The 9,890-nt window shown below is 43.5% G+C and overlaps 1 long non-coding RNA gene across 1 annotated transcript; it reads left to right on the top strand.

Moving 5' to 3' along the window:
• Nucleotides 1–652: 652 nt before the first annotated feature.
• On the top strand, nt 653–9,567 carry LOC132243349 (uncharacterized). The gene is made up of 3 exons (XR_009454813.1): nt 653–728; nt 5,782–5,936; nt 6,048–9,567. It is a non-coding gene; the product is annotated as an uncharacterized LOC132243349 (long non-coding RNA).
• Nucleotides 9,568–9,890: the final 323 nt, after the last annotated feature.

The raw sequence follows: 9,890 nt of genomic DNA, 5'->3' as shown, positions 1-9,890 counted from the left end.
CATTACAAGTCTTGTGGTGATTACTTTTTCTTTAAAAACCAAGTTGAAAATGACAGACTGTTAATGTTTTTTCAATATAGTATGTTTTTATAGCTCTTCCACTTACAGAGAGAACCTTAAGTCCTAATGCCTGAAAACCAGAAGGCAAATAACAAATTTACAACATTTGTTTTAAAAGCCAGTTTCATGGGAATTGTGGGATGCCTCATTCATTGTTTTTTTTTTTTTTTCAATGCTTGGGGTTCTTAATACTATGTTGTATCAGTATATAAGGAAAACATATGTATTGGTATGATACCATCTACCATATGATACCATAGGTATTTAGAAAACACTTATGTAATGACTACATATAGGAACATGGGACTGCAGGGGGCCTCCAAGGCTTTCTAGTTTAGGGCCCAGTGTTCATAGGCAGCCTTTCGCCCAAAAGTGACCCCTCTGGCTTCCTGCATATCACAATTACAAGGAACTGCACAGAAAAAAAATTGGGGTGTGTTGGGGGCGGGGGGTTCACAGGTAAAGAGCAGGAAGGGTATTGCCAATGCCTTCATGTGGCAGGGCACTGTTGGTGCCTGCCACTTTAAGGGCCGGAAGCCAGCAGCCAGCAGGTGCCTGATGAGGGCAGCCATTTTGGATTCAGGGCTGCCCATATAAACAGGGCATTTTGCTGCTGGAGGCCAGGCAACAACATTGCCTGGCTGCAGGGCTGCTGGTATCATCTGGAGGTAAGGGAGGAGCTGTAGGGGATGGTCAGGAGGCTCCTGGGCATGATCTAAAACTGCACCCTGCCGAGAGTGGGTGGCCTGGTGGGGCTGTCAGTGGTGAGGGAGCCCCCAGGAAATGCCAGGCCAGTTACCACCCTGGTGAAAGGTGGGTTGGGGTGCCTTAACCCCTAGCCCCCACAACCGGGTGGGTTACCCCCTTGTAGGGTCTGGAAAGTGGACCCCAAAGAGAGTGTGAGGCTATAGACTCAAGAACCTGTCTGACCATCCCCTGACTGGTCAATGCTGGGGCCAAGACCGGAAGGGTCGAAGGGCCAGGGGCCCACCGTGAGGAGCGCACAAGAGCTGAGGGCCTGGGGTTCTGACTGGCCTGGAGGTGGGCCAGGGCTAGAGGAGCCAAAGGTCCTGGGTGGGGACCACACCCGTGAGGGGGAGCAGCTCAGGGAGCTATGCAGCCGGGAATGAAGGCAGAATAGGTTGCTTGAATGGAGGGATCTAAGTGGGGTCCAGCTGGTAGGATTCTGGGGCCCACTGCAGGGCTGGTGATATGGATAACATCTAGATGCCAGCTGCGAGGCTTGGGCTACGTTGTAGGGGAGGAACGGAGCCACAGATAGCACCCCCTGGCATCGGGGCAAGAAATGGGCAGCCTCCCTGTTTATTAACATCAATTAAATAATTAACAACAAGGCGTGGCTGGTGAGAAGGTGGGCAGTTAGCCCAGAAATAGGTGGGCAGGCCACTGGGAAATCGGCCCCGAGAAGGCCCTCTGTTATACTTCACTACTAACAATGGTAGAGAACTTGTAAAATAAAAATATATTCAGATGCTCCTAGAGATGGGATCAGGCTCTGCACTACAGAGAGAGGCAAAATCCCAGTGGTGCCTACCAAACTGATCTTGGCAGTTGCCTTGATCATGAGTGGCTGAGCCAGGTCCTCTAGCCAGGTATGAGAGGGATTAACCAAGAGAACAATGAGATTGTTAAAATGCAAAGGAACTTTCAGTGTGTGTGCGTGTGCATGTAAAATATAATATCTAGTGAAAAAACCTATTGGCATTATTGTATAAAAATGGTAAAATAATATTTAAATACTGAATAATATTAGGAAATACCAGTACTGTGTTTAAGAAAAGTCACAGTGTTTTAAGTCAAACTGAAGTGAATTTTAGTAGAATAAAAATTACTGAAAGAAATGAACTTTTAAAATTTCTTTTGGTTTTTTTATATTTGAATTGAATACCTCCTAGTTTTAGCAATACATCTAATAAAGATTAGTTGAAATTACTGCAACCTTTGGTAAGGTTTAAACTTGCTATTTTCTGTTAAAATAATTGAATTCTAATAAGTGCTGTTTTTGATAAATATAAAGACTAAGAATAATTATCTAGTAAATATTAAATTTATCATTGTCTACTTTCCAACCAAATGCAATGTAAAAGTGTTTGTATACATTTACATTAATAGAGAAGTCAAGACTGTGAATGCTTATTATGTAACTGTCTATAAGTGTATATAGGTAAAATATAGCCACTTGACTAGCAAAAATAAACTTCAACCTAAGTGTAAAGGCTATATTTGGTTCCAAATCAACATATTTCTTTAGAAAAATCTGAAGTACAAATGCAAAGCCAAATTAAAATGAATGAATGGAACCAAAGTTTCCCACTTGCCAGTTTAAAATTTTAAAATTGATAATATAAATCCCTTGGAACTGACCATGCCTGCCTCCCTCCCCAACTGTTAAATACATTAAGTCCTCGACTTACGGTGCTCCGAGTTGTGGCACTCTGCCATTTACACCTATGTCATTACACCGCTGGATCCTCACACTTATGGTATGCTGGATCCTCACACTTATGGCATGCTGTAAGTGTGAGGATCCAGTGCCGTATGTCATCCAGTCAGTCTGCTCCTCATGTACTACAGCGTGCTCCTGCTCTGGCGCATAAGTTTCCCGTATTCTTGTACTCTTTGGATTCTTGTATATTCAGTTGATGTTTCTTAGTGCAGGGGTTAAGCTTTTTTATTTAGCTGGTGTACTTCTTTGTTTTCCTAGTGAATTGTCCTTACAGGTCTCCAATTTATTTATGCAGTTTGAGATATAGGTAAAGAAAATAAGAAAATACTGTAAGCAACCTGAAGACATTCTCAGATGCATGCTTTTGGCAAGAAAGCAGGCAGAGTATTTAGCAATTCAGTCAGTGCATAGTAGACATTCAGTTAACATGGATGTTTTGTTATTAAAATATTGAATTAAATGGAACACAGTCAGTGCCTCAGTTTTCCAGTCCAAGAGTCTAAAATACTTGTGTGCTGGGCTACAATTCTAGAGCTAGAGAAGATCCATTGCTGGCTCAAGGGTCTTGACTTGCGAATTGCCTTGCAGTACAAGGAAGTGGCAGCCATTGCTTATGCCATAGGAGGCTAATTTTGGTATGAACATCCTTTTGTTTTCAATAAGTTATTCTTTAAGCTTTGAGTGCATGTTTCCAGGGAGAGCTGCCTTGATTCTCATGATAAGGTACCTTTTCACGTTCCTCTACAGGGAGTTCTAATGGCACTGCTCCTATCAGGAACATAACCCCCTATTATAACCTTGTTTCTGTGGGAAAATCAGATTGGACTTGCATCGTTTCAACTTACAGTGCCTTTTCCAGGAATGTAACCCACTGTAAGTGCAAGGACTGCCAGTACAATAATATATATGTCAAGATGTTCAAAGATTTGGCCAGAGTAATTAATGTAAATGTTTTACAAATTAAAAAATATTTAATTGACAAATTCTTAATTCTCCTAACTATGAATTAGCACAGCTTACAAAATATCTGTCTGGCCCTGTGCATTTTCTCCCACATGATCATTCTTTTATTGCCTGAAAATGATACCATTTGAATTATCTGCATTAATGGTTTTGGGCCCATACTCTTTTGCCTTAAAAGCTTTTCAGGGTGCAGTGGCAATGCGTAGGGGGTGCATTGGGGTGCACATGTATCCCCCAAGAATACTGGTGCACCCCCTAACATCCAGCGTTCCTGAGCAGGGGGGGCAGTCAAGAGCTCTGGTGCCCCCCCCGAGAGCATTGGCCTGGGAATGGGGGCACCAGGACAAGCAATTCCCCGCACCCACCCCTGTGGTCCCCCTGGAAGCGCTAGCAATGCACTGCTGCCACTTCCAGGTCAGCAAGATCAGCCGCAGGGGGACCCCCCCCCCCCCCCCGGTCAGCGGGATTGGCCATGGGGGGACCCACCCCCACAGTTGGCATGATCGGCTGTGGGGGGACTGTGTGGATCGCTTCTCCTGGCACCCCCTCTCCTTGGCCGGCACTCTCGGGGTGGGGGGGGGGCACCAGTTGCTGACTGGCTGCTGGGGGGGCAAGTACCCCCCCGACTCAGGAGACACCAGTCACCCATGTCAGGGTATGGATAGATAAAACAATGACACCCTCTAACAGGTGATGAGCAGGGATCCTGGTTTTCCTTGATAAAAAAAATCACATTCTCCGATAAACCCCCCAAAATTCATGATTAAAATGGAAGGCCCCCCCCGCCCTGCTGGTGCCCTTCATCCCCCCTCCGCAGCCCCTGGCCCTGTTTGTGCCCCTCGCTCCCTCTTCCCACAGCCTGCCAGCCCTGTTGGTGCCCCTCACTCCCCACCACAGCACATCCAGCCCTGATGGTGCTTCTCACCCCTCACCTGCAGTCCCCTGCTTCCCCCAGCCCTGTCAGAGGGGGCCCCCAGCTTCCTGGGTGGCGAGACCAAGGACCCAGGTCCACAGCCCCCTGGCCCTGGCAGGGGAGGTGTTGTCAGGGCAGTACTGAGCTTGCAGTGGCAAGGAGATCCCCACATGGCCCTGTTGTTCCCTGCAGTGCTGGGTTGAACCTGCTGGGCTGTGCAGGCCTTCAGGGAGGGAGTCGGGATGGAAGCCCAAGGCTGCAGTGGGCAGCCCGCACCCACCCCTGCCCTGCGCATAGATTTGAGGGGCACAAGTCACCTCTGCTCTCCTGGGAGTGTGTGCAGTGGCTGGGAGCCCCCATATGAGCCACCCACAGCCCCATCCCACTCCCCACCAGGGCCCTGTGGCCATGCATTGCAGCCTTGGGCCCCAAGCCCCATACACTGCCTGGCTGGGCAGCAGCCCCAACCCCAGTCCCAGCCCTGCCCAACTCCCTCTCTCCTTCCCTATGGGAACCTCCATCTCCCTGCCACTTACCTGTGGGAGCTGCTTTCCAGGCTGCCTGATGGCCACATGCACATGGTGCCCCCTGCTTGACCCGCCCTCGTCTTGCAGGCTGGAACTCTGCCAGCCTGCAGAATACTCTTTGCAAAACTGCAAAATCAATAGGTTTCTCCATTAAAATGAATAAGTCGCGGTTTCCTCGGGTAAAGAGGCAAATCCATGTTTTTATCCGTTCTATTGTGGGAAATGGAAAGCCTGGATCCCTGGTGATGAGTGTGACAGCCTGCTGTACAGCTGAATCATAGGCGACTGGTAGGGGGTGCACGGGGGTGTACGTACCCCCCTTACTGGGCGGTGCCCTCCCTGACTGCCGACACTGATGCTGTCGGCAGGGCTGGTGCCCCTCCCCTGACAGGGCTGTTGCCATCAGCGGCTTCTGCGGGTGTCCCCCCAGATTCAGGAGGCACCAGACACTCATCAGCTGGATCTTTGGAATCTGCCTATTGTCTGACTGATCCTATCCTGCAGGAAGCAGAAGTTAAACCAAAGCAGCTTCCCTGTGAATAAGAGAGCATTAAATTACTGTGGTTTAGTTTTACTTGCCATGGGATAGCAGCAGATAAATGAATAAAAGAGTGGTTCATCCAATCATGTTCATGAGCATTAAGTCCTACCCCAACCTTCGAGCGGTAAAACAACCCATGCCTTGGTGTTCAAAGACATGCTTTAAATGTTCTCAATTTCACCAGCATTTAGATCAGCATCCATTTCTATTGTCTTCTTCAGGACGTAATCCTTTAATTGACGTCTTCCTTGATTTCCTTCTGTTTTCTCCTTGCTTTGTAATTTTGATACGCCTTATTTGTCCCAAACAGCCAATCCCACCATGTGAATACTGGAGCATAGTTCCCATAGAAGTTCATGTGGTGGAAGTCATGAAAACGGCTAGTAACAGCAAAAGGCACCAGTCGTAAGGGATCCCAGGGAGCATCATATCCGCTGCAGTGAGAAGAAGAAAATATGATATATGGTAAGTAAGACTGCACAAATACTTTCTCAAATATTGGGCCTAGTGAGAATCAGAAACTTGATTAAATACAAAATGAAACAAATAATTTTCCCAACCTCTACATTTTGCCAGGTTCATTCACAAAAGTAAAGAAACAAAAATGGAACAGTAGCTCCAAGCCAAACGTTCAGGAGCTCTTGATGTAGTGCTGCTAATGGACATCCACAGACAACTATTGTGCAAACATGCCACTAAAGACATTTCTCAGTTAACAGTTCTAGTTAGTGTGTTTTTATTTACCTGTGCACATGTGTATTTTGCACTATCCGTGCCACTGTACAGAGCCATACCGAGAATAAATGATTGCAAAAAATGTACATGCCAAAAGAGAAACCTGCTCCAAAGATCAAAATCTCTCCTGGGCCAGCATATGTTGCCTGAATAGAAAATGGTGTCTGGAAAAAAGAAAACCATTTATCTTGTTAGTGCATATGAAGAGCATTGTGATCCTGCCTATCAATAGGAAGCAGTTTTCCCCCATCCCATATTCTGATTTCTCCAAGAAATAAAACGTTCTCACTTCAACAATGGTAAATTTCTCTCTAGCCTGGATTTCTTCCTCCCCTCCCCTTTTTCAGGACAAAACTGGAGCTGATCCTTCCTTCCCCCAAAATGGAGTTTAGAAAAAAAGTGTGCCAGAGGTGGAAGAGAGCTATTCTAATATTACAGCTGAACTCACTTTGTTTAAACCTTTATAAAGTTGTGTAAAACTTTACTAAGGCAAAACTGAAGAGCTAAGGTATGCAAAGTTTCGGCAGCTCAGCTTCCTCTGACATCCTGTTCAATTAACATGTCTTCAGTGGTTTAATGTTGTTTCTTTCCTTGAATTTCTTTCTTAGCTCCTTACAGCATAAAAACAGGCAACTCAGTGTTATCACTGATCAACACTGCTATTATTGCATTCTTAGTGGAAGATTTATATCTTTGCTGATTTAAAAGCCAGTTGTAATTTTCAGTGCAATCTCAAGTGTACAGTCTAAATTATATTCCAACTTTGTTTCCTTACCTGAAAGTTATGATGAACTTTATGGAGGTATTGGTATAGTCTTCGGTGATGCAATAGCCTATGCGTGAAATACTCCCAAGTATCTTCAATCAGCAAACATCCAAAGACTTGAGCAATTGCAGAATACCTAGTAGGAGTTGGAGAGATTAAAATGTGAACAAATATATTTGTATAACACCCAACAACAATCAAATAGGACGCCCTGGTTGTAGATATGAAATTGTCACCAGAAGAAAAGTAAAAAAGTAACTTTGCTTCAACCAACATATTTATAATATCATACGCCTCCTGAGCTTTATACCAGTCTAATGTTTACAACCCAATTAACAAAATCAAAATGAAGCTATACCTCTGATAAGCCATTAGTTGTCTGAAGGATGCTGTGGTTTTATTTCTGAGATGTGTTCTCTCTGACTGGCCACCTTGTAGGTGTTATATTATTACCAGGAGTATCATCGCTTTTGATTTAAAGGGCGCCTACTTCAATGTGGCAATTAAACTTATTTTGAGTACCTAAGACTTTGCTAGAGACTAGACATTACTGTTTTGAGTCCTTCTTTAAGAGTCTTAAGTGCCGCACTCTTGTTTTATACCTCAGACACCATATTTGGACTATTAGTTCCTAATGGGTCGCTTGCAATATCACCTTCCCTCTGTGATCCAGCCTTTTCAGTTTTGGGGAGAAATTCCTGCTTCAGCCTTCACAAAAGACAACTCGTGGCACCAGTCTGGTCTTTTTTAAGGCCAGAGTCTATTGTTTCACTCAAATTTTGGAATCTCAGTTTTCATAATTTGAAATTGCTTGCCAGTTCCCAGAGTATGACTGGTACTCGCTACACAGTCTTTATATTAAGGCTGTTGAGTCTGATTGCATCATCAATCAAAGTCATTCTCTTTAAACATCTGAATATGAGAGTCTTGCAGCATGGAGTGGGAGGGTGACAGCAGCAGCAGCAAGACAAGTGCCATCAAGACAAAGCGTCATTGCAGATCAAATACCATTGAAATCAGTCTGTAGTTTCAAGTTTAAGACTGAACATCTAGCCAGCCAACCTGTATTGGTCTGGTGAGCATGCGATTGCCAGATACGTGGCCTGTGTTTAAGGCTTCACAATACAAGGAGTGCCCCACATCATAGGTGTGAGTGCACAATGGAGACCTCAGAAGAAGTCATTTCTACTAAGTAGCCTTCTTTTGTTTCACTTTGAAATGGTGAAATGATCAAAGTACAACCTTTTTCCATAGGAAAAGAGTTAATACAATATTCAGAAATTGTAAAGCAACCTGTTGTAATCTGCATTCGTTTTACTCCCACATAATATAATTAGCTGCTATTTTAATTTTATGAATTGCAGATCATCGCGATTAGTGATGCATAAGTGAAATAGTAGATTGTGTAAATTAATTTATAGCTGTCATAAGGAGATGTATTTTGTGATGTATCATCCTTGCTTTTGATTCCGCTTGTTTATTTAAACTCTAATTTGTTGGATTCATTGGTAGTTCAGATTGGCATAATGTGCAACAAAACCTCAAAGCCCAATGAGAGAGGCCAAAAGGAAGAAGCAATACACAGCTGCCCTGCTGCAAATTCAATAGAAACTCAAGATGACCAGAATCATGCTAGACATAAAAGACACAAAACCTATGTAACTCATGCTCTAAAGCATAAAAAATATGGGAAGCAGCATGAGTGTCCTTTTGAATCACAAGCAAAGTACATATGTAGCAATATAGCCTGTGAGTGTAAGCATTGGCATCCGGCCTAAAAATTCCACATGCAATGCAAAAAACCTCAGAATTCACTTTCAACTCTTAAACGTCCCCTAAGAATATGTGAAGAGTCAGCCCCGTGATTGATTTCAGTTCCGTGCATGGAACAAAAAGCAGGCCGGAGAGGATTTAGGACAGTATTGGAAAACAAGAGCTGCAGAACATGGAAGTCAGTGGGACTTTTTAACATGACTAAAGACAGTAGAACTTGGTCTTGTCATTGCATTTGATATTTTTAGAAAGATATAATACCATCGAGGCATGGAGTTCCAGTCGCATGGTAAATTGGCATACTCCACGTAAAAGTACACAGCTAAGGACAGTGGTGTATGGAGAGTGAATATATGATAAAATGTCATCTTGAAACATTTCCACTGATCTTCCCAAGTTTCTGGCTTGTCCTAAAAAAAGATGATAATGAAAAAATGATTTACTCAAAAACATTATTTTTCTTAAGTACTGAAGTTAGCAGATGTTCTGCTGGCTTCAATATATACAGTAGGATGTACAAAAATTTTTTGAGGGATAATGAGAAAATAAAAGGATATAAAGAATTAATTATTAATTAGAGGGCAGGAAGCTACTGGCTAAGATGCTCAAGAGGGCTACGTTTTGTTTTATGAATCTGAAAGATATGCACATTTAATTCTAACGACAACAGGACTAAAGAAACACCGTCTTATGCTTAATTTTTGCCTAGCTTGTTGTGTTTTTATACATGATAGAAGCAATAGCAAATGAGTGCACATTCTAATAAAGTTATATTTGTTTTCGCTTTAACCTTAAACCAAATAATATGGGCCTAGGCCCCAGGTAGACTAATAAAGCTTCTAATTTCTTTTTATCTTGGATAAAATGTGTGTTGTGTAATAAAATGATACGCTACATCATCTGCACCCCCCTTTTCAAAATGCTAGCTCTATCCATGCCTTGCTTCCTAAAGACAGCAAAGACTAGCCATAGCTTTTTGGTTAATTCTGCAGGCCTGTCTGTCGCAGAGGCACTACACAACAAACACTTGTAGCATAAAAATACAGAATGAGTGTACTTTCTCTGCACCTTTAGGGGAGATGAACCCATCAAAGGTTCTGAGTTTAAATTAGACTTGGGATAAAAGTTGTGGGCTACATGCATGT

Source organism: Alligator mississippiensis, chromosome 9 (genome assembly GCF_030867095.1).
Source record: "Alligator mississippiensis isolate rAllMis1 chromosome 9, rAllMis1, whole genome shotgun sequence".
NCBI classification, from domain to species: domain Eukaryota; kingdom Metazoa; phylum Chordata; order Crocodylia; family Alligatoridae; genus Alligator; species Alligator mississippiensis.
Note: the sequence above shows the minus strand (reverse complement) of the source record. Positions and strands in the feature narration are given on the sequence as shown.